This window comes from Mandrillus leucophaeus, unplaced genomic scaffold, assembly GCF_000951045.1.
Source record: "Mandrillus leucophaeus isolate KB7577 unplaced genomic scaffold, Mleu.le_1.0 Scaffold383, whole genome shotgun sequence".
Classification (NCBI taxonomy): Eukaryota; Metazoa; Chordata; class Mammalia; order Primates; family Cercopithecidae; genus Mandrillus; species Mandrillus leucophaeus.
The window spans coordinates 232,146-255,291 of record NW_012104065.1 but is presented as its reverse complement, the minus strand read 5'-3'; the positions used below and the strand labels follow the sequence as shown (position 1 = coordinate 255,291).

The window sequence follows — 23,146 nt, the reverse complement described above, 5'->3', positions numbered from 1 at the left end:
CCCCTGTCATATCAGCTATTCTGGCAAATGATGCTAATCTCTTTCCCACAATCACTTATGCCCCTCGATGAAGTCTGTGATCTCAGAAGCCCTTGGTTCCAATGGAAAAAGTAACATGGTGGTGGTCATGGAGAGAGGTTTGCATGTGGAAGATGGTAAAAGCAGACCTTTTTTCAAAGGCTTGTAAAAGAGTGGATTAAAGATTGACGCTATGGGGCACAAACTTCAACAAGTTATGACTCACACATTTGTACCGACTTTGACCTTTTGCCCAGGAGAGGGCAGTAACATGCTAACATTTAAGCTTTTCCAGTTGTCCTTAGCAGACACTGCGCTGCAGGAGCCAGCATAGAATTAGTCACAGTTGGGCCTCATTTTCATTCTCACCTGATCAGTGTTGAATCTTATGTTTAGTTGTTTTCAACCTTCAGCTGCCATGGTTTGCACACACGTAGATCTAGAAGTGACACTTTTCATTTGTCCGTAGGACGCTAACAGACTGGAAATCTGCAGTGACGGTCCCCTGGGTTTGATGCTGTGAGTGCTGCATGCCTCGGCCACCACTTCCCAGTGGGTCAAGTTTAAGGGCAGTTTATGCTGACCTACTTCAGCCACTGAGGTGACTGTCCTGTCCCCAACTTCTCTAGACTAACAAGTCATGCTCCCCAGAGTTTATATCCTCCATCCTACCCCACAGAACTTTACACCTCAGACTCAGAAACAAAAGGTCACACCCAATCCCTGGCCTCACCTGGCTTTGAAATGAGAGCATCATTGTGATTTTTTTCTTGTCCCTTTGTCCATCTTCACAGCAGGAGGGTTTGGCAAACTGCCCCAGCCTTATCGTGCATATGACTGGGGTTGTCAGCTTTTCTTCTGGGAGAACCTTCTGGCTGCAGGGTTTGTGGGGAGTTGTGTGCTAGTTATAGGCATTTTAGCTTTTGACCAGGTTCAATGTGGGAACATAATAGAGTATCAAAGTAGTAAAAATAGAAGGCACTGAAATATAAACTAATTCTCAATATCTAGCAGTACTGTTTTGGTTACTCTTGGTAACTGGCCCAGCTCTAGCCAAGGGTCACAGAGAGTATGGATTCCCTGTCTACCCACCCTCCTATCTACCTCCTACCTACTGTGTGTGTGTGTGTGTGAATATATGTCAGTCTGCTTTCCCTGGGGGCAGTGCTACCCATACTGGGGCACTAGCATAAATATAATGGTTAGTGAAAGAAAATGTGGGAAATGAAGGGACATTGGAGAGAGGGTTAATGTGAATTAGAGCCCCAAAGTCCCTGTAAGGTGTATGGAGAGTTTCCTAGTTCCAATCATTATGTTGGAAGGTGTGTGGAGAGCATGGGTGTTTGTGAGGTGTGTGTTGGGCTGGGGCAGGGAGGGAGAGAGATAATACAGAGATGGAACTCTCATCCTTCACAGAGTGGCTTATTTAGCAAAGCAGTTCTAGGATTTTAGTGAAATGTAAATTTCACCCCTGCTCCCTTTTTTTCTACCAGCCAGGCCACCTGTTATTTCCCATGGTTGAGTGTTTAATGATTTCCAGCCATAGGGCTTCCCTGGCTTCTCCTGGGATCTTGCTTTACACTCTGTTGAGTTGAAATGTTTCTTGAGATTCAGCCTACACTTCCCTTTGCTCAATTTCACCCCATTATCTTCTAGTTATACCCCTTGTATTACCCTCATAAATCAATCTCTTCTCCCACTTCATCATTTTGGTAGTTTGGAGCCCTATCTGTTTGCATGCGTATGTGTGTGTGAGTGTGTGTGTGCCAAGGAGATGAGTTGGAGGACAAATAGCAAGGTAAGAAATAAAAAACACTGGGGAATAATGCCTTCAGGCTGAGCTATGTGGAATTCTTTAAAGGTGAGAAGGTTTTTCTGCTTTTCCATAAATCATAAAGTAGTCTGAGGTAAAGCCCATCAAAATGGATCTAAGTAACTATAAATTATATCGTTTTCCCAGATGCTGTGGGTGTAAGTGGCATCAGGGCACTGAGAGGTGAATGGGATGGAACAGACTCAAAAGGCAGGCCCTATTGCAAAATATTTAAGTCTTGGTTTCACTTAGAATGGTGAAACTGTAAATATCTCAGTGGACTGGTAAAAATTACTAATAGAATCTATGGATTGCAAACTCCTTTCTCCACATTTTCATAAGCTTGCAATACAAATACTGCTGGACCATGGACCTGCACTTACTGGTTTATGGGTCACTGTGGTTGCTTCCCAGCTCCTGCCTTGATGGTGTACCTAACACACAGGCACACTCAACCCTTTCTAGTTTTGTATTCTGTATGCTTTCTGTGGGCTGGGTATGTTTCTTGGATTAAAAACTGTATTAGTCCTTTTTGTGTTGTTACAAAAGACCTGAGACTGGGTAATTTATAAAGAAAATTTGGCTCATGATTAATGCAGGCTGTATAAGAAGCATTTTAACCAGCCCGGGCAACATGGTGAAACCCCATCTCTACCAAAAATGATACAAAAATTAACTGGGCATGGTGGTGTGCACCCAGCTACTCAGGATGTTGAATTGGGAAGCTTGCTTGAGCTAGGAGGAAGAGGTTGCAGTGAGTCAAAATTGCACCACTGCACTCCAGTCTGGGTGACAGAATAAGACCTTGTCTCAAAATGGAAAAAAAAGCATGGTGCAGGCATCTGTCTTTCTGGTGAGAGCCTCATGAAACCTTCAATCATAGTAGAAGGTGAAGGGGGAGCAGGCATGTTATGTGGCAACAGAGGCAGCAAGAGAGAGGGAGGGGATGCATGCCATGCTCTTTTAAACAACCAGATCTCCTGTGAACTACAACAGTGAGGACTCATTACCTGGGGAAAGGCACCAAACCATTCATGAGAGATTCAGCCCCATAACCCAAACACCTCCCATTAAGCCCCACCTCCAACACTGGGGATCGGACTTCAACTTGAGATTTGGAGGGGATAAACATCCAAACCATATCAAGAATGTATTTTGTGTTTTTGAACTTCCCAGATCCACAGGAGAATTTTTAAAACTAGATTTTTAGATAACTAACGCTACTGAAGATCAACAAAGTTGATTAGTAACAATAATAATGATATTGGATGGTAATTCAAAGACTACATTCAGAATAGACAAGGGGTTGGGAACAGTTAAATTCTTTTGAGGTGAGCTCCTATTTTGTTCTAATTCTCCACTTCTCTTTTTCTTTCTTTCCTGAATGAGCATGAGTTGAAGTTTCATGTAATGGCAAAAAGAGAAGAGAAGCATTTCATTGTCTTTATTTTTTAAGAAATTAAATCAACTTTATTGAAGTAAAATTTCCACAAAAATTTACATATTTTAAATGTACAGGTCCATGACTTTTGACAAACATATGCAACTGTATATCTAGCACTCTGATCAAGAAGTAGAACATTTCCATCTTCAAAGGAAGTTCTCTTGTGCCCTTCTGCAGTCAGTTTTACTCACCAGTTCCCTACCCAAGGCAACCATCAGTCTGATCTGTGTCCTCACAAATTAGCTTTGTTTGCTCTAGAATTTCATGTAAATGGAATTACACACTATGTAATCATTTGAATCTAGCTTTTTTTGCTTAGCCAAATGTCTGAGATTTGCCTATTTTATTGCATATCAGTATTTGTTCCTTTTTATTGAGTATTGAATTAATGAATATACCACAATTTGCTTACTATTTATGGACACATTTCCAGTTTTTGATTATTGCGAATGAACCTACAAAGAACATTTACATTCAAATGTTATTATGAACATGTGTCAAAAAGTAGAATTGCTGGATCATGTAGTTGCAGGGTACAACTTTTTCTATCCTTTTACTTTCAACCCATATATTCCTTTATATTTAAAACACTTTTCTTATAAATAACATATTTATAAGTTATAAGGGTGTTGCTTTTTTTTTTCAGCATGACAATCTCTGCCCTTTAAGTGGAGGGTTGGTATATTTATATTTAATGTAATTATTGAAGTGGTTAGGCTAATGTCTATATCTTGCTATTTGGATTTCATTTGTCATTTCTGATTACAATTGCTTCCTTGTTTCTTCTTTCCTGATCTTCTTTGGGGTAAATAAAATATTCATATTTTCTATTTTATTTCCTCTGTTGTCTTCTTACTTATACCTCTACTTAGTATCTTTTTAGTGGTTGCTCTGGGGCTAAAAAATGCATTCTTAATTATGTTAGTCTATTTAGAGTCAGCATTGTATCTCTTCACACGTAACATATGACATTGCATACTTCCTGTTTCTCACTTCCTACCCATCACCTCCCAATTTTTACTTCCTGTTTCTTGATTCTTACTTCCCACTTCAGAAGTGTAATAACTTCACAGGAGGGTAATTTCATATGACTGTCCACCTTATCTTTAGTATGACTGTTGTCCTATCTTTTACTTCTATGTATACTATAAACCTCACCTTATAATCATTTTTGTTTTAATAAACAGTGTTATCTCCTGTAAATTATAAAAAGAATGATAACATAATCTTTTATATTTACTCACTTATTTTCCATCTTCAGTACATCTTATTTCTTCTTGTCGATCTGGGTTTTCATCTTGTATTATTTCCCTTCAGCCTGAAGGCCATTCTGTCACCTAGCTTTTGTTTATCTTAAAATGCTTTTACTTCTCTCATTCTTGGAGAATAGAATTCTGGGTTGACAGGTTTTTCCTCTCTTTTGTTTTTGGCACTTTAGAGATATTGTTCCATTGTCTTCTGGTCAGCAGTCATTTTTATCCTTGTTTCCCTGTACTTCATTTATTTTTCTTTCTTACTGGCTACTTTCAAGATCCTCTCTTTAGCCAGGTCTTCAGAAGTTTATGATGTAATTAGGTTTGATCCCCTTTATTTATCCTTCTTGGGTTTGCTGAGCTTCTTGGACCTATAAGTCAGTGAAAATCGAATTGGCATTCGGGAAATTTTTGGCTGCTATTTCTTCACATGCTTTTTTCTGCTTCAATCTCATTAAAAAAAATCTTTTGGGACTCCTCCAATTATATATAAATGTGTGTGTGTATATATATATATATGTTAGATTATTTAATATTGTGTCAAATATTAACATGCAGCTTTTTCATTTTTCTTCAATCTTTTTCCCCCCTTTTTCTATTTCTGTGCTGTGTTTGAACTCTAGCTCTTTACTGCAGTCAGGAAATTGTCTCTAGGCAGAGAGCCAAGGTGAAAAAAAATAAAAGAATAAGAATAGATCAATGATATTATTAATCTGTCTTCAAGCTCACCAACTCTCTGCCATTTCCAATTTGCTGTTAAGCCCATACAATGATTTTTTTTTTTTCATTTCAGTTAGTGTACTTTCTAGTTATAGAACTTTTATTTACATCTTTTTTTTGTAATTTTCTGCTTTTCTACTGAGATTTTCTATCTGTTCACACATTAGGGCCATATTTACTTTTAATTATTTGATCATATTTTCTGTAGTTTTTAAGACATATTTATAATAGCTGCCTTAAAGTTTCACATGCCAGGTCCAAAATCTGTGTCACATTTTCCATTTTCTTTGTATGTATAAGTGGTTTTTTAATTAAATACTGGGCATTTTGGATAATATGCTTTAGAGACACTGGATTCTGTTGTTTCCCTTAGAAAAGTATGAATTCTTGCAGCTAAAATACTGGCTGATCACCTTGAACTTTTGCAGGCTTGATTTTATGCTTTGTTATTTCTGTGGAAAACTCATGGCATTTTCCAAGTCCTTCTAAATTGGTGAGACTCAATCTTTAAACTGTTTCCTTGAGGATTTTGTTGTAGTTTGGATGTAGTCTTTATTAGGGTGAGACTACAGTAGGTCTTATTTTGGGGTACAGATCTTACTCCTACAGAGTGGCATTTCTGGAATCTCAGACTGATGCCGCAGATGTTATAACATTTAAAGAAGGCTGTTCTACCCTGGCAGGGTTGGAACTCCAACAAGTTCCAGCACTTCCCTTTCCCCACCAGTGCTCAACCTACTAACTGTGTTTTACCTTTAACACTGTAATGGGTGCTGTCTAGAAAAGCTTGGAAGTCTTTCCTTGAGCATGTATAACTCAGCCCTCAGCCATGAATTCACAGATTACCTCATCTTGGACTTACGGGGCCCTCTTTGCACAGGTGTCTCTGATAATCCACCCCGCAGATTCTAGCCTCTTTAGCTGCCACAAGCTATGACCACTGCTTCCTCAGCACAGTGCGGCCACTGTGTTATGCTTGGACTCCAGCTCTCTGTCCGGAAATTGTCTCTAGGCCAAAGAACCAGGATGATTATGGGCTCATCTCATGAAGTTTTCATTTTCTGAGGAATCAAAGTCTTATGCCGCTTATTGTCCACTGCCTGGAAATAGTTGCCTCACATCTTTTGTCCAGCTTTATGGTTGTTTCCAGTAGGAAACTGGCCTGAAATCAGGGATTTTATCATGGCAAAAAGCAGAAACCTTCCACTTATCTTTGTCTTTAATAATAGCTAGCATTCATTGAATATTTACTTTCTGCAGGATACTCTTCTATTTACTTTATATGTGTGATTTAGTTTAATTCCCACAATAATGCCATGAAATAAGTACTATTTTTTTTTTTATCACAGTTTTATAAGTGAGGAAACAGATGCGTAAGGGGCTATGTAACTCATGGCAGGAAACTCAACCAGTAAGTATCAGAGTCTGAATTCAAACCCAGGCAGTTTGAATCAAGTTAATGCTGTTAAATCATATATTGTCTGACTTGACAATAGCCAGTGCTCTGGGAATATCATTCAGTGTCATTGTTACCATGGAGAAAATGCTTTTCTCCTCTAAGGATGCGATGAAGTGCTTCATAAATGCACATATGATTATTGGCATGGGAATCCCAATAGAGGGTGCAGTCATGTTATGTTCTGAGGTTGGTGTGAAGTTAAGTAGTTTATTGAGTCCTGTTTTAGCATAGCAGTTACTAACTATGGCTTATAGTCAAGATTTGTATGATACAGAGGGCTTACAATTTTTTACTGGTCACATATGCTAGCCTTTTGAATAGCTATTACAGGGTCAAACTTACTCAGCTATGGTTCTTTAAAACCCTAAGTTAATCTTATGTTTCCATATACTTTTCTCATCTATGGACCAACTGTTCCTTCTATCTTACAGTCCCAGGAGTTCCTGGCTGTCTATTCTCAGAAAACTTGGGTCTTCTTTTAGAGGGAAAATGGAAACAAGCATCTCATCCATTCAGGTGAACAGGAAAAGGGGAAATAAGACAACAAGCTGCTGCTTGTGGTCAGATTTTTTTAGCTGGAGGCCTAGAAGAGCACCAGAGCAGAGTATTTTCTGGCTGCTGGTCATAGCTGCCTTGACAGATGATCAGAGGCTGAGGATGTATGAGCACACATGACTTTGTCGACATCAGAACTGGGAGCCATGCTTTCTGTATAGAGCGCTGGTGAGCATCACTCCTGAGAAGTGAGTGCAGCAGCAAGTGGAAGCCAGGCGTCAGGACTCAGCACGTGTATTGGGGTCTTGGCTTCCTGCCAGTGATGAAGTTGTACGTGATGGCCAGATGCCCTGTTATGGGCATCTCCCTGTTATGTCTCCCTGTGATGTTATACCCGCTTGGTAGCCTGTGGAGGAAAGAGGATATCAACCTAGGGTAGGAAGAGAGATGTGCTAACAGAGAAGCACTGTGGAATAGCAGGCACAGACCTGGATTCTAATCTGAGTTAAAATCACTTACAAGCCCTGCAGTCTTGTATAAGTTACTTAACCTTTCTGAACCTTGGTTTTATTAATTCTAAAGTGGGAGTCACAATGCCTGTCACATCCCACCATTAAGGAATTTTGTGAAGAAAAGGAAATAATGTATATGTAAACTATAGTATCTAACCCTATTTCCAAATAGTTTCGTAAAGATGAGAGTCAATGGCATGCAACTTCTGGAAATGTAGTTATTGTGTAGTTTTTGATTTTTGAAAAAACGTAAATGGAAACAGTTGGCTGGAGAGATTTGGACACAGAGGAAGAGTATGGGTAGGCATGGGTTGTCAAGGAATATTAGGATTTGAGTCTGTGAGAGTCACTGAAATCAGCTGCCAAGATGAGCTAGTGAATTAATAAACATTTTCTGAAGTCCTCTTGATACTTAGCATTAGGCTAAATGCTACAGAAAACACAGCAGAAATAGAAGGCAGAATTCATGCCTCTATGGGCATATAGTCTCCTCAAGTGGTAGGACTTGGTGGTGGTAACAGATGTTTTAGGAGAATCAGCAATTTGAGTAGGCTGGTGGTGAGCAGAAGATATTGAAGGTTAAGAGGGAGGTTTGAGGAGGAGGAAAATATTCACTGTTACTGCTTCTAGCCCTGCTCACCTTCAGGCAGGGTGAACCTCATTCCGTTAGCTTAGACCTGTCCCCCTCCCAAACCAGGCTTTACCACAGCAAGTAGCTCTACACACTCCCACCTGTAGTGTCTGGCAACTTGGCCATGCACCTGCAGCCATCCCTTCAGTTCTTACAGCCTAGTTCCACCATGGGCCTCTACTTTACTTTCTTGGTTTCCTTTCTAATTCCTCTGCAGGGCCACATGCTCATCGTTGAATCTTAGCTACTCTGGCTGATACCTGATACCCTTCCTGCAGAGGTACCAGCAGCATCAGAGGCATCCTAGGGAATGGCTAGTGGGTTGCACTTGGGAAGGCAGGGTTAAGTGGAGAGTAAAAATAGAACAGAATTGCAAGTGTAAGGATATTCAGGTAGGGCCATATCAAGGAGATGTCTGGGGGAATGGTGATTCAATGGGTTATTAGCTAGAAACAGAGATTGTTGTTAAATTAATCTACCAGTCTTGGAGTTCAAGTAGTGACCAAAACAGAGATATATAGCAGTCACATTAAATTGATTGGATAGAAAGTGCTGCCCCAGGGAAGGGTTTCATCTCTTGGGTCCTACCTGTGTTTCAGTCAGGGTCCTGGCAGGGAGACAATGGCATACTCAAAGGGTTTAATTGAAGAGAGTTTGATAAAGGGACTATTTGCCGAGGTATGGGAAGAAATAAGAGACTTAGCATGAGCTGATGACTAACAGGTTGGAGACTAGCAACAGCTGGAAGCTGTGATCGCCCCTAGTTGAATGGGCAAGGGGAAAAGGAAACATGCCTCGGGGGACCTGGTGAGAGCTGTAAGCTGTAGCTATGCAAGAGAAGCTGCCCAACAGTAGCTGTGGCCACACACACGCACACGCACACGCACATGCACACGACAAAGCCCTTTTCCTTGCAAACAACAGTTTACCATTATTTTGGAATACCAATGAAGAAATACCAATAGTTTTAAAGGAAGTCTTTCTACTTACCTTCTCCGGGAAGAGAATAGCGTAGAAATTAGGCTTTTGTAGTTAAGGGTTGGCTGCTTTCTACTTCATCCTGATTTCTGCGAAGTCTAAAATCAAGATTCTCCCAACCGTTTTGTTCTTGACTGACCTTTTCTCTGGATCCTTCCTAGTTCTGGAAATCTCTCTCATTTAGTCTTAGTCTTTCCGGTAGAAGCTTTAGGGTAGGCATCATAGAAAGGCCTCTCTGTGTCCTCTCCCTCAGGACTTCTCTTCCATGTTCCCATCCATTTTTTTGAATGCTTAGTACATCTAAAATAAAGACTTTTGACTGGATGTGGTGGCTTACACCTGTAATGCACAGATTAGTAGGCAGACATTTACTGCCAATTTAGTGGTAGGCATTGCTATAGTCACTGGGAATGTAGTGATGAAGAAGATGGACAAAAGCCCTGTTGTAGAACTGACTTGCTAGTGGAGGACATAAATATTAATCATGTAAAACATGATATACATTTAGATAATGTGAAATTCCTCAAAAAATATAGAGAGTTTAGGGTTCTTTTGGGTAATATAGTCATGGAAGATCTATTGGAGTAGGTGGCATTTGTGCAGATACCTGATAGATCGAAGAGAATGGGCCACTAGAGAGCCAACAACCAGGACAAATGCCCCAACACAGGAGCGAGTTTGGTATGTTTGAGCAGTAGCTAGACAGTCAATGTGATTGGAATGTAGTGAGCATAAGTGTATTAAAAAAAGGAATTTGGAAGATAGATAGGAACTGAATCATGAGGGCCTTCTAGGTTACGGTAAGAGGTTTGGATTTTTATTCTGCAATGGAAAGTCATTTTATTCTAAGTGTGATGGAAAGAGGATGATTGGAGGATGTTGTCTTTTTTATGTTTTAATCTAGCTAGAGAATGAATAGTTTGTAAGGGGGAGAGATGCTTAGGTGGCTGTTTCATCATTTAGGTGAGAAATGATGGGGATTAAGGTCGCAGTTATGGAGGTGGTGGACAGTGTTAGATTCTAGATATATATTCACTGTATAGCTGACTTAACTTGTGGAGGGTTGCATATGGAGGGATGAAGGAAAGAGGAATTGTGGATGACTATGCAGTTGAATAAATGGTACTGGTATTAACTGAGACATGGAAGACTTGGGGAGAGGCAACTTTGGTATAAGAAAATAAGAAGTGTTTTTTGTCTGAATTAGTTTGAGGTATTTCTGATTTAGAAATCCATTTGAGTCTTGAGGTTTGAAGAAGTCAGAACTAGACTTATCAACTTGGGAGTCGTCAGCATAGAGATGGTATTTAACGTCATGGATATGGATGCAGTCATTTAGGGAGTGAGCCTAGTTAGATGGAAAAAAATGTCAGGTATCAATCCCTGGAGGGATTTTAGAAGGTGAAAAAAGGAGGAGAATCAGAGAGAGACAGAAAAGGCTGACCACTGAAGTAGGAAGAAACCAGGATACTGAAGTGTTATTGAAGCTAGGAAAGGAATCATTTCACAAATAAGAGGATAGTCAACATTGTTGAATGCAGATGACAGAGGAAGATGAGATAGCAAGTTGACCATTGCATTTGGTGATATGGGGATTACTGGTGACGTCTATACAAGCAATATCGGTAGAGGATTAAAGGGAGAATAGAGTGTGAGTAAATGATGTTCTGCAAGTATTAGGAAATAAATGCTACTGGGTCTTTCAACTAGTATAATTTAACATTTAGATTAATTTTTTTTTTCCGGTCAAACCACCTCTATATGACCTCAAGTGCTTCCAGGTAATGCCTAGAACTGAACTAGTAGACCACGTGTGATCTGTCCCACGTAGAACATACCAGGAAAACATTTTTCTTCATTCTGAGTATTCTATGTTTACAGTTGTAACCTAAGAGAGATTGCATTGCTTTTTTTTTTTTTTTTACGATCACATTGAACTTCTGATTGATATTATCATCTAAGAGCTTTAAATCTTGAACACACATGCTATTTCAAAGCAACTTCTCCATCCTATTATTATATAGATGGGTTTTTTTTTGGGGGGGAGGCTGCAGTTTGGACTGAAGTGCTGGATCTGGTGGTTGTCACTGTTGCACTTCATCTTGTTTGATTTGGCTTGCTAAGGTCTATTTTACATCCAAATTCTGTCACTCAGGGATTGATGTCATCCTTTTATAAGCAGCCCCCTCTGCCTTTGTCCAAATCATTAATAAACATGTTAACTGCTTCACATATTCTGTGGAAGTAACTGGGTATAAATTATAAATTACTGATACATTACTACAAATGTAGACAAACCAAAGGCCATTTTTAAACACAGGTTAATGGTGGGAAGGCCCCACAACGTCAGAGGGTCTGGTTTTTACTGGCTGAAGATCAGGGGCAGGTGGAAGCTGCTGTTGCGCGGGTGAGTTTGGACCAGTTCACAAAGGCTCCTTCTAAGCTGCATTCCCCTCATCTAGCTGTGAACCTCCTTGATTGCACCAGGAATCTGCCCACCATTCTCTCTTATAGTCTCAAAGACCTCATAGGAAACTTGGCCAAATGCCCCCATTGAAATCAAGATCCCATGTATTTATGTTTGTCTGAATCACCAGTCTAGCAATCCTATCAGCAAAGGTTATAATAAAGTTCTATTAAAAATAAGGTTAATAACTTGTAATAATAATTTATTTATTTATTTTGAGACAGAGTCTGGCTCTGTCGCCCAGGCTGAAGTGTAATGGCGTGATCTCAACTCACTGCAACCTCTACCTCCCGGGTTCAAGCGATTCTCCTGCCTCAGCCTCCAGAGTAGCTGGGACTACAGGCATGCGCCAACATGCCCAGCTAATTTTTGTAGTTTTAGTAGAGATGGGGTTTCACCATTTTGGCCAGGATGGTTTCAATCTCTAGACCTCGTGATCCGCCCGCCTCAGCCTCCCAAAGTGTTGGGATTACAGGCATGAGCCACTGCGCCTGGCCAATAATTATTTATTTAGCATATTATGGTGTTCAGAGTGCTTTAATATGTGTTTTCTCACTTAACCATTGCAGTGAACCATCACAGTAACCCAGTGTTACTGGGTTCTAGGGTGCTTTATTTTGCAGATGAAGAAATTATCAAGGAAGTAAAGTAGTTTACCCTAGGTTTCATGACTGCTTGTAAATGGTAAAGCTCAGATTCAAACCACTGACATGGAGTTTGGAAATGGGACCTAGGCAGGTCATCATGTCAGGCTGTTGTTCACAGGTGTCAGGATAGAGGAAAGCTGGATGCTCCATTAGACACTCAGGGCTTTGTTCAGGCCCAGCGTAGTAACAGCAGGTATACAGCAGAAGACTGTTTACAGCTATCCAGCACTAATGGAAATCTTCTTTAGCATAACGTAAGACCTGCCTTTCCCAAACTCAGGATTGGATCTGGGCTGAGACTATGTTGTTAGGTTATTACTACTGGCAGTTGGGCAGGGATAGGGCAGAAATGGACCAGTAATGAACCTATGCTGATTCCCGGTGATCACATACTGCATTTTTTAAAGCAACAGCACCATTTGTTTAACAGTTTGGTTTAGAGCTTTTCTGTGAATCTGCAAGTTAGAACTGGTCATATTTTATGGATTTTACTGTTTTTTTTGTTTGTCTTAAAAATGACAACCCATGCCGGTCTGCCATTTAGTTATCTTTTTATTCTGAGTAATTTCTTAAGGATTGTTGATAATGATTCTTGAATAAACCTTCAGGTTATTTAAGTATCTTTAAAAGCAAGACTTATGTGCTAGACACAGTGAATTCAGGACCTACTTACTAACTGGGAATTTGAACAGGTTTCTTAATTTTTAGTTACTCATTCATAAAATGGGAAAAATGATAATACATACTACATAATATTGTTGTAGGGACTAAATTAGTTAATGCTTATTAAGTATGTAGCACAATGCCTGGCATGTCTTAAGAACTCAATAAACACTAGCCATTGTTGTTAAGTTGTTGTCATTGTCCCGGGACAGTACCTGATGTATACGTTTAAGTGACTTGACTACTTCTTAACTATTTCTTTTCCCATATAGTGTTTCAGTTTCATCTTAAACCATGTTTGCTTTACCCTTTGCAGTTTGAAGATCACTTTCCTTTGTGGAAGATATGAAAAGCAAGATAAAAGTTGGATGCCTCTGCCTTCTCTTTGTCATCTTTTAACCTTCCATCATCACACAAAACTGTTTCTATCACTTCCTGGATCACTTTCTTTTGAACATAGCTTTAACAAGTCTTTTACCATTTTTTTCTAAGCTTTAGCCACTTTTCTTACAAGTTTATCCTTATATACTTTTATAACTGTTCTGTTTTTATATATTATGAGTGCATCTTTATCTTCTATATATTTTGTTACATAATCTGATTTCATCACATAACTTTTTAGGTAATCATATTATCTCCTTTAAATATCTTCTGAATTAGAATTGTTAGCTATTATACAGCCAGAATGAAATAATTTAAAGCAGTGAATCTCTTTTAAATCACATTGCTCTTTTAGATGTGTCCATGGACTCAAATTCATTATTTCTTTTTTTTTTTTTTTTTTTTGAGATGAAGTCTTGCTCTGCCACCCAGGCTGCAGTGCAATGGCGCGATCTCAGCTCATCACAAACCTCCACCTCCTGGGTTCAACCTGCCTCCGCCTCCCAAGTAGCTGGGATTGCAGGTGCATGCCACCATGCCTGGCAAATTTTTGTATTTTTAATAGAGACATGTTGGCCAGGCTGGTCTCGAACTCCTTACCTCAAGTGATCCACCCGCCTCAGCCTCCCAAAGTACTGGGATTACAGGTTGTGCCACTGCTCCTGGCCTCAAGCTTTTTATTTTCCTTATCATACTTTCCACAGCATCCCCCTTTCCTTTATTTATTTATTTATTTATATTTTTTGAGACAGAGTCTTGCTCTGTTTCCCAGGCTGAAGTGCAGTGGCAGGATCACAGCTTACTGTAGCCTTGGCTTCCTGGGCTCAAGTGATCCTCCCACCTCAGCCTCCTGAATAGCTGGGGCTACAGGCATGTACCACCATACCCAACTAATTTTTTTTTTTAATTTTTATTCTTTGTAGAGATGGGGTCTCATTATGTAGCCCAGGCTGGTCTCGTACTCCTGGGCTCAAGCGATCCTCCCACCTCAGCCTCCCAAAGTGCTGGGATTACAGGTGTGAGCCTCTGCATATGGCTGCACCCTCTCTGTTAGCTAGTATAAACACCAGTAGGATGTAGTCATTTTCTCACTGGGACATCATTAGTTCCATATAACCATCTAGGGCAGGGGTTGGCAAACTACAGTCTGCAGGCCAAATCTGGTCTGCTATTTGTTTTTATAAATAAAGTTTTATTGGAACACAGCGACATCTACTTCTTTAGGTAGTGTCTATGGCTGCTTTTGCACTTCAAGGGCAAAGGTGAATAGCTATGACAGAGGCAGAGACCATATGGCCCACAAAGTGTAAAATATTTACTATCTGTCACTTTACAGAAAAGAACATTTCTAGCCTGTTACTAAGGCTTCCTTGAGGTGGAAAATTAAATCCCCAATAGCAGCTCTTCTCAAAGATTTCATAACCTCCAGGGAAATACTGCTGTTAGAAGGAAAAATCAGATGCCCTGTTTTAAAAGAATTAAACTTCTAGCATGTCTAAATAATTGAAGTCTTGTATCACTATCATATCTTGCCTCTCTGCCAGTTTTGTGATTTCTTTCAGTAAATATATTCAATATCCTCTGTCAGGCTAAGATGCTGGGTGGTCTCTACTCTTACAGTGATATTATTATCTGTCTTATTTTATCTTTCACCCAAATGCTGTTAGTCATATATCTTGGTTCCTGAATTTCCATACACATTTACATCTCCTTAAAGGCTTTCCATACAAATGTGTGTTTTTAAAAATATAGGCAGAGCCAGGTAGGTGGTAAAGTCCTTGACTTTGCTCACTTGTAGACTCACTCTGCTCCTATAATTGTTGGACGTCCTTCCCGCCTCTCATCCAGGTTCCATTCATGGGGGCAGGATGATGCTGGAGTAACTGGAGAAGGAGGGTTATCATACAAGGTGGTCTCTGAGCATATGCTGTCAACTGGAGGAGGATAAAACCAGTCAGGAGAGTAGCTGCTTCTGCTCCCAGAAGGACAGGAATGTACATTGTTTAGGTGTGGGTGGACTTAAGGATGCACATAAGGCAAGGGTCGATAGCCCTGGGATTCAATAAGGTACAGAACAAAAGCAGTGAACCTGGAAGTGATAAATGGGGGATAGATGTCGCTTTTTGTTATTGGGTGTATGTTGCCGAAGCTGGAGTGGCTTTTTGAAGATTCTGGATTCTAGTAGTTCCCTGGCCTGGTCATTCCATCCATCTCCAACATCTTCTCATTTTCTGCCTTCTGAATTTGTACCATTTCCCTTTCTTCTCCTTGGTCTAGATGGATTTATTCCCTCTCTAACTCACAGTTTCATATCCACAGGACTTGGCCTTTACCTCAGATCTGGCATATTCCTGCCCCTTTCCATTGCCTCCTCTGATTGTCAGTTGCTAAAATGTATTCTTTCTGTGTACTTTAGTTTTCTTTATCTATGAACTCTTCAAATTGAAAGGAAGGAAATATTTTAGTCTGGAAAGAATCATGAGAAAAGAAGAGTTAATAGATTAATGTAAAAGCCAGTCACTGTATTTTAACAATAGGTCATTCACAGTACTTATTGCAAGAACCATTAAAATCATCAACAGGTCATTAATGCTGACTTTGAACCAGCTCATCAAAATTGCACTATTAATAGCTTCAATAGCTTTGAAATGTTTGAATTTTAATAGCCGAGAATTAAAGGTGGAGTAAGGTGACTATTGGGCTTGGTTAGTTTTAAGGCTCTTAGGGAAGTGCAGGGTGTTTCGGGGGTCCTTCTTTAAGTGTGAGGCTAATGCCATAGATGGTGGTGAAGGCAGCTTGATCATAAAGCATCTGGTGCCACTGTCCAGGGAGAGATAAAGTATAAGAAGTGCTGGTCTGACCTGCTGAGCCATAAACATGTTTCTTTTCAAAATGGTGGAAATCAGAAAAAGAGGCTGTGCTTTGAAGATTCTGTCAGTAAACATCTCAAAAATGACAGCTGTCCTACTTTCTTTTGCAGTCCTTTTGTGACATAACAGCTCTCCTTTTGTTGGAGTCTCTTCTAACATCACATTCCTAAATTACTCCTTAATTTCTTCCTGTTATTCCTGCTCTGTTATGCTTCATAAAATAGGATTTTGCAGAAAACAGGGTCCTGGGTCAAGTTTTTATGGGAAGCCACGATTTTGCCTGTAGTCAAAGACTGGGAGCTGCTGAGAGCTGTTTCTAAGGTGAAGCCAGGCTAAGTGGAGGTCAGTGCCATAGTCAAAGGCAGCACTGGCGCTTCAGCCATTGTTTTTAATGGTCCTCTTAGTGTTGGGTTGGTTTTCGTTTCAGGTGTGCATTAAATGATACCTGGATTCTGGTTTTTATATATTGTTAAAGCACAGATTTTGTTTGTCTTTTGAGGTTTTGGAGGACAGTTAGCATTTCTACCATTGCCTTCATTTTTGTTTCATGATTATAGCCTTAAGGAAGGTTTTGTCCATGTCTGTGCCTGGGCATAGATAGTGGGAAATAGGAAAATACCACTTTTGCACCCTATGCTCTAGGGTGTAAAACTGCAAAAATTAAATAAAATGTAGATTACCATTTAGAGAGGATAAGGAGATCTCACACAGAAATAGAAGGGTTAAAAAAATCGCACACTTTGGAGGAATATGTGAAAAGTTGCCATGGTGTGAGAAATATAGATATCAGTGAAGATACAGATATTCCTCTTTTTGCTCCTCTAGATCCTCTTCCCATTCTTCTCACTCTGCTTTGACCACAGTGAGACTGAACCCTGTAGACTGGATCAGTGGATTTCCTAAGAATCTGGTTAGCGTTGGCCAGGAGACAGCGGTCAGGAGGGTGAGGTTAGATGGCCCTTTACCCAGTTCCCTCTCTCCCTGCTGTGCTGTGGGTTGAGAATCCCTGCCTTCTTCTCCCCACAGCCACATCTCCTGCAGGGTGGCCACTCTTACACATCCAGCTCCTGCTGGGTTCTATTAGCAGCTCCCTCACCTTTGTTCTTTGGGGGAGCAGGGGTGATAACAGCTCTCACAGTTGTCAGAACCCGGGTATTTCACCAGTCCTTATTGGTTCCCCTTGACTCTGCCCAAACCTTTTAAAATAGTCCCTTCATTAAACTCTCCTCTGTCTTCCCATTTGGAGTTGCCATCTGTTTTATGTTGGGACCCTGACTGATACTATCCTAGATACCTTATCCATATACAACATACCTGTTACTGTTACCACTTTTACATGCTATGTGCAGTGTATGCCTTGGGTCTTTTTAAAGCACTAACCAGAATGTGGCACTGACTAGTCCCCCCAGAGGCACAGGTTATAAATTCTGGGAAGAAAGAACAGTAAGAGTAAGATTCTCTGTTTCTTATAGGGTAAGAGATGAATCTTGATTCTCTCCAAAACTGAGAAGAAAATATTCATCCTTCCTTTTCAAATTCTCCTTACAAGAGAGTGGCCTTATTAGTTATTGTTGGAGCAGCTTTCTTATTCTGGCCCAAAAGCACTGTAGGTGAGTTGTCATGGAGACAGTGTAGGGTGTTTGTTGAGCGGTGGAAACATCCATTTGGGCTGAGGGTAGACTGGCTTCACCTTTAGACTTTATTTCCTCTTTTGGTCCACAGTGGCTAAATTTTCTGTAATCAGCAAATATGGCCCTTAAACAAGGAGCTTCTTTTAGCCCCAAGCAAAGATGGCGGCATCCCTCCATGCTTTTTACCCAGGAGAGCAGGGCTGTTGGAAAACAGCAAGTGTATTGTGAACATTCATCCCTTTACCCTGGATAACCTGATTCACTTTTAGTATACTTCTCTAAACTTCCTTGGATTTATTCTCTGCCTACTCTCTCTCTTTAAAGAAAATATGTACTTAATAACTCAGACAATGTACCATAGAGGTCACTTACCATGGATGTATTTTGCTAATGTCTAATGTGTTGTACTTTATGCAATATAGAACTTTAATGGCATTTAAAAGTGCCTCATCTCATTGCAATTTCATGTCTGATTCTCTGCCTTCACCTTAGTTCTGAGGTTAGGTGATTTGTTCTGTTATGTGTGAATATTAGAATACATTTCTTTTTTCCAGAAAAATGTCAATGTGAATTGTTTCCAAGATGAATCTAAACACTGTGATTTTAAAATAGACTGCTTTATCTGTTGTGGTGTTTCTTACACTAGTGTCTGAAAAATATTTTGAGAATTGCTGAGCGATCAGATAAACAAAATGTAACAGAATGCATACCCTAGATTTAGTGGAAGCTGCATCTCCATTATTGGGGCCTTTTTTTTTTTTTTTTTTTTTGCAGCTCATATAAAATAACATTGCTTAATTTCAGGAAAAAAAGAACTATATTAGATTTTAAAAAAAAGGAAAGGAAAAATGCCAGGTGCTTCCAAGGATGTAGGTAGCAGGAATTAATAGTTTTGTTTTTTGTTTTTGTTTTTTCTCTCAGAGATATGCTACTGGAATAAGTGATGCTAGATAGTTCAATGTCTTTGTATCAAAAAATCTTTGTGATACTGTGCTTAAGATTAGAATTCCAGGAAGAGAGCATCCTTTTGGCCCAGCATAGATCACTTGTCCATCTTTTAAAAGGGAGGTTGGGGCACGTTGTTTGACAATTCCATGGAGATTTTATCCACTGGAGGAGAGGTTGTTTCCCAAAGCATAGTTTTGGTGCTGTTACCACCAGTAGGAGATCAGGTGCCCAGCAGGCAAAGCCAACAGATATCCACTTCGGCATCTCTCTTTAGTTTTTTGTTTATCTCTTTTCCAGATCATTAACTAAGATGTTAAATAAAACTGGACTTACCACGGGTGCCACAGGCTCCCCACCAGGCATTCCTCAGCCCGTGTACATTATCTTTGATAATTATTCATTTGCCTTTAGTCAGGTTTTAGCCTCTGTGATGAGTTTTACACTCTTGCCCATTTGAAATTTTATGCACTGCTGTATCAGTGTCTTTTTTGGAGTCAAAATGTATTATTTCATTGACTGTGTGCTCCTCTCTGCTAATCTTGTAATCCTAACCCAAATAACAATTCAGTTTGGAAGACTGCCATGTGGTCAAAACATCAGCTAGTTTTTTCTAGCCAGCTTCCATTGTGGAAGCAGGGGTTTGAGCTCGGACACCCAGGGCACCCTGCTATCTGCCACTCTGGCTAATGAACTGGAGACACCATGTCTCAGATGACCTGCTGAAGCACTTTAGTGCTCTCTGAACCATTGAGGAAAGATTGAATTAGATTCAGTCTACTTGTATAACCTAAGCATATTTTACACTACTCAAATCCAGTAGAAATTGGTAATGATAAATATTATATAGGCGAGCTTACTGTCTGCAAGACACCCCTAGGTACTTTGCTTGTGCCACCTCTCAAACCTTCATTCCTACCCTAACAATCCTGAGAAATAGGTACAATAATGCTCGTTTTCCTGATACCTAAGGATTAGAGGCAAAATAACTTGGTCGAGATTATGTATTTAACAATATATCAATATATATTGCATATCATGCAACCTCTGTTGCTGCTCTTGCTTGGTATATACTTATCTGCCTCTCCATCTATCCACTGATTCTTCAATTCAGGGAATAACATATTTATCGCATGCCTACTGTGGGCCAGGGACTGCTGGAGATGCGCAGTACTGGGCACGAAGCTCATTAGACACAGTGTCTTCCCTGCCACCAAGGATCTGGCATTCTAGTAGGCTAAGAAAAGATATATATGGAAACTCTGACTTAATTGAACCTGCCTTGCTGTTCACAGAGAATGTACAGACTTTCAACCTCCCCAATACTGCTGTACCATCTGAAATCCCTTCTGAAACAGAAACACAAGAGAAACTTAGATGGACCTATAGAGAGAAAGATGTGTAGTGTGTTGCAAACTCTTCCATCAAGATACTCAAAATTACAGAGGAGGGTAGAAGCTCATCCTTCAGGTTGAGAGTGCAATGTCAAGCAGCCTTCTGCAAGAATTATTTTCTCTTAGGTTTTATATTTTGTCCTAAAACTTTTTTATTCTATTCTACTCTACTCTACTCTACTCTACTCTACTCTACTCTACTCTATTCTATTCTATTCTATTCTATTCTATTCTATTCTATTCTATTCTATTCTAGAGACACAGTCTTGCTCCTGTCACCCAGGCTGGAGGCGCAATCTCGGTTCATTGCAACTTCTGCTTCCCGGGTTCAAGTGATTCTTGTGCCTCAGCCTCCCAAGCAGCTGGAGCTACAGGCCTACATCACCACACCTGGCTAATTTTTTGTATTTTTAGTAGAGATGGGGTTTCACCACATTGGCCAGGCTGATCTCGAACTCCTGGCCTCAAATTATCTGCCTGTCTCAGCCTCCCAAAATGCTGGGATTACAGGCGTGAGGTACCATGCCCGGATCCTAAAACTTTATTTTAAAATGCCCTTTCCCTATAATATTTCAGTGATTATTTCAATATAAAAATAAATTTCTAAAATTACATACTATTGAGTAAATGGCTCAAGAATACATATTGTGCTTTGTTAGGGTTTTACGTATCCTCAGTGCCGTCAGGATTGATACAAGTCCTCCAACTTGAGAACTATGGGGCAGACTAATGTATTAGTCAGGATTCACAGAAGCCACCTTGGGTGTTTTGAAGAGGAAGTGGTTTAATACAGGGAATTTGAGGATTACACAATCTTTAGAAGGCTGGAGGAGTGAAGAACAGGAAAGCTTCATTCGGGAAAAATGTAAGTGAAGGACTACAGTGAGGCAAGTGGGTGATTCTCCGGAGATGCCTGATGTCACCAGCAAAACTGTACCTTTGCCACAGGCCAACATCAAAGTGATGTCCTCCAAGTACACCTGGAGCGTAGCAGCTTCTCTTTCTCTTCCACCTTCCTCACCTCAGTCTGGAGCCTCTCACTGCTGGGATCTAACCAGGAACTTGCTAGCAAAAACATCTAGGAAAGGAAGGTAGTTTCTAGGCTTCATAAACCTGGAATGCAACAGAGAGCTTAGAGATGTGAGAATGGTGCTAAGGATCAACAGACAATATCCTGCACAATTACAAAATGATGTTTTTGCCTAAGATAAAGCAGTCTTATCCCATCTTTTCCCTACTTCAGTTCTATTCCTTTGAATTTTCTCCTTGAGAAGTTAAAGTACCAATGAATGATGTTTCTGTGAGAAGCATAAGTGAGTTGGCGAAATTTAATTCTCTTGACTCTCATTTTTTCACTTCACCTCCTACTCACCACCCTCCTAGTTCTCTCAATCCCTTTTTTTTCTTGAGATGGGGTCTTGCTATGTTGCCCAGGCTGGTCTCAAACTCCTGGGCTCAAGCAATCCTCCTGCCTCAGCCTCCTGAGTAGTTGGGATTACAGGCGTGAGCCACCACACCCAGCTCTAATTCCTTTTTTTCAGTGAGGAGGAGGGCTCTTAGTCCCAAGATTGTGACTGAATTCCTCTGAGGGCTTTCTACCACCCTAGGCCTCTTCAGAGATGAGCTCTTTAGGGAAGACAGAAGGGAGAAAATCTGAATTAATGGCAAGGCTCTGTGGTGTATTCCTCTGCAGGAATGTGATCTTCCTTCTGTGGTAAAGGGCATCAAATGCTCCAGCCAGTTCATCTGCATCATCGCCGCTCTCATTTTCAAGTTGATTCTGATATGACCCCAAGAATGTCTGCTTTTTTTTTTTTAGTTCCTGAGCTCCCATGTTCCCATCAGTGTTCAGAATGGAGGGCCATGGACCCTTTCCAAGAAGACCTTCCCCCCATCAGCTTCCAATTTTCAAGCAAGATCTTGGTTAACAGCTTTATGGGTTTCATTTGGATGCTTCCCTACCTTCTTATAAATGGATATTGTCATTTTCCACTAGTAAACCCAAAGACTTAGTTTAAGTTGATGGACTGTCTTAAAAGACTGCATCACATGGCATTTGTTATTTTTAGAGATATTAATAAGTCCTTAAGAAAAAAACAAAAAGCCATATGGCCTCTACCTGGAATCTTTCATGTCAGAAAGGGCCACTATTTCTAAAATGTTGAGGTCATTCCGAAAGTACATATTAGGGAATGTTAGTTTAGGAAAGAGTTTGAATTTTAGAAGTGAGGAAAACAAATGATTCAATTTATGGGGGTATTTCACTGGCATCATTAAAATAGAATATTTGAAGAATAGGAGTTTTTAATCCCTAACTTGACTTTGTTGGCTTTTTACATGGATGATATATTGGGACTCCTAGAACCATAAAGTATAAACTGGATTCGGAAGATCTCTAAGAACCAAACTTTGAACATACACACTCTAACTCAGAAGACTGGAGGTAAAGGAGGTCAGGTCAGTGTGCATATTTGTGGGAAGGTTTGGTTATATGCATGCTAATTATTGAAATCAGGCAGATAAATGTAGAACTTTTGGAATCTGCGTGTGGAGGAAAAGAAACTCAGGCCCACTGTGGGAATTTCCCAGAAAGGGGTGTGAATCTCTATTCTTAGCTGGAGTTAGAAGTCTCTATTTTTTTTCTTTTTGAGAACAAGATAGGTATTAAATAAATGAAGTAAATGAAAATAAGTTAGTTGGACTGCTAATAGTTTTGAGTGGGTGGAAAGATTGAGAAGGATCCTAGACAAAGAAAGCTGACTTTCAAGCTAATTGTTCCAAAAAGACATCACAGAAGGGAGGGACTAAGAAATCCATTTTCCGTT

General features: G+C 40.1%; 1 protein-coding gene across 1 annotated transcript in view; it reads left to right on the top strand.

Moving 5' to 3' along the window:
- Positions 1-23,146, top strand: part of LOC105547297 (glutamate receptor ionotropic, NMDA 2B-like) — a gene marked incomplete at its 3' end in the record, with an annotated part of 238,908 nt that overhangs the window by 37,837 nt on the left and 177,925 nt on the right. The gene's annotated exons all lie outside the window — the stretch shown is intronic.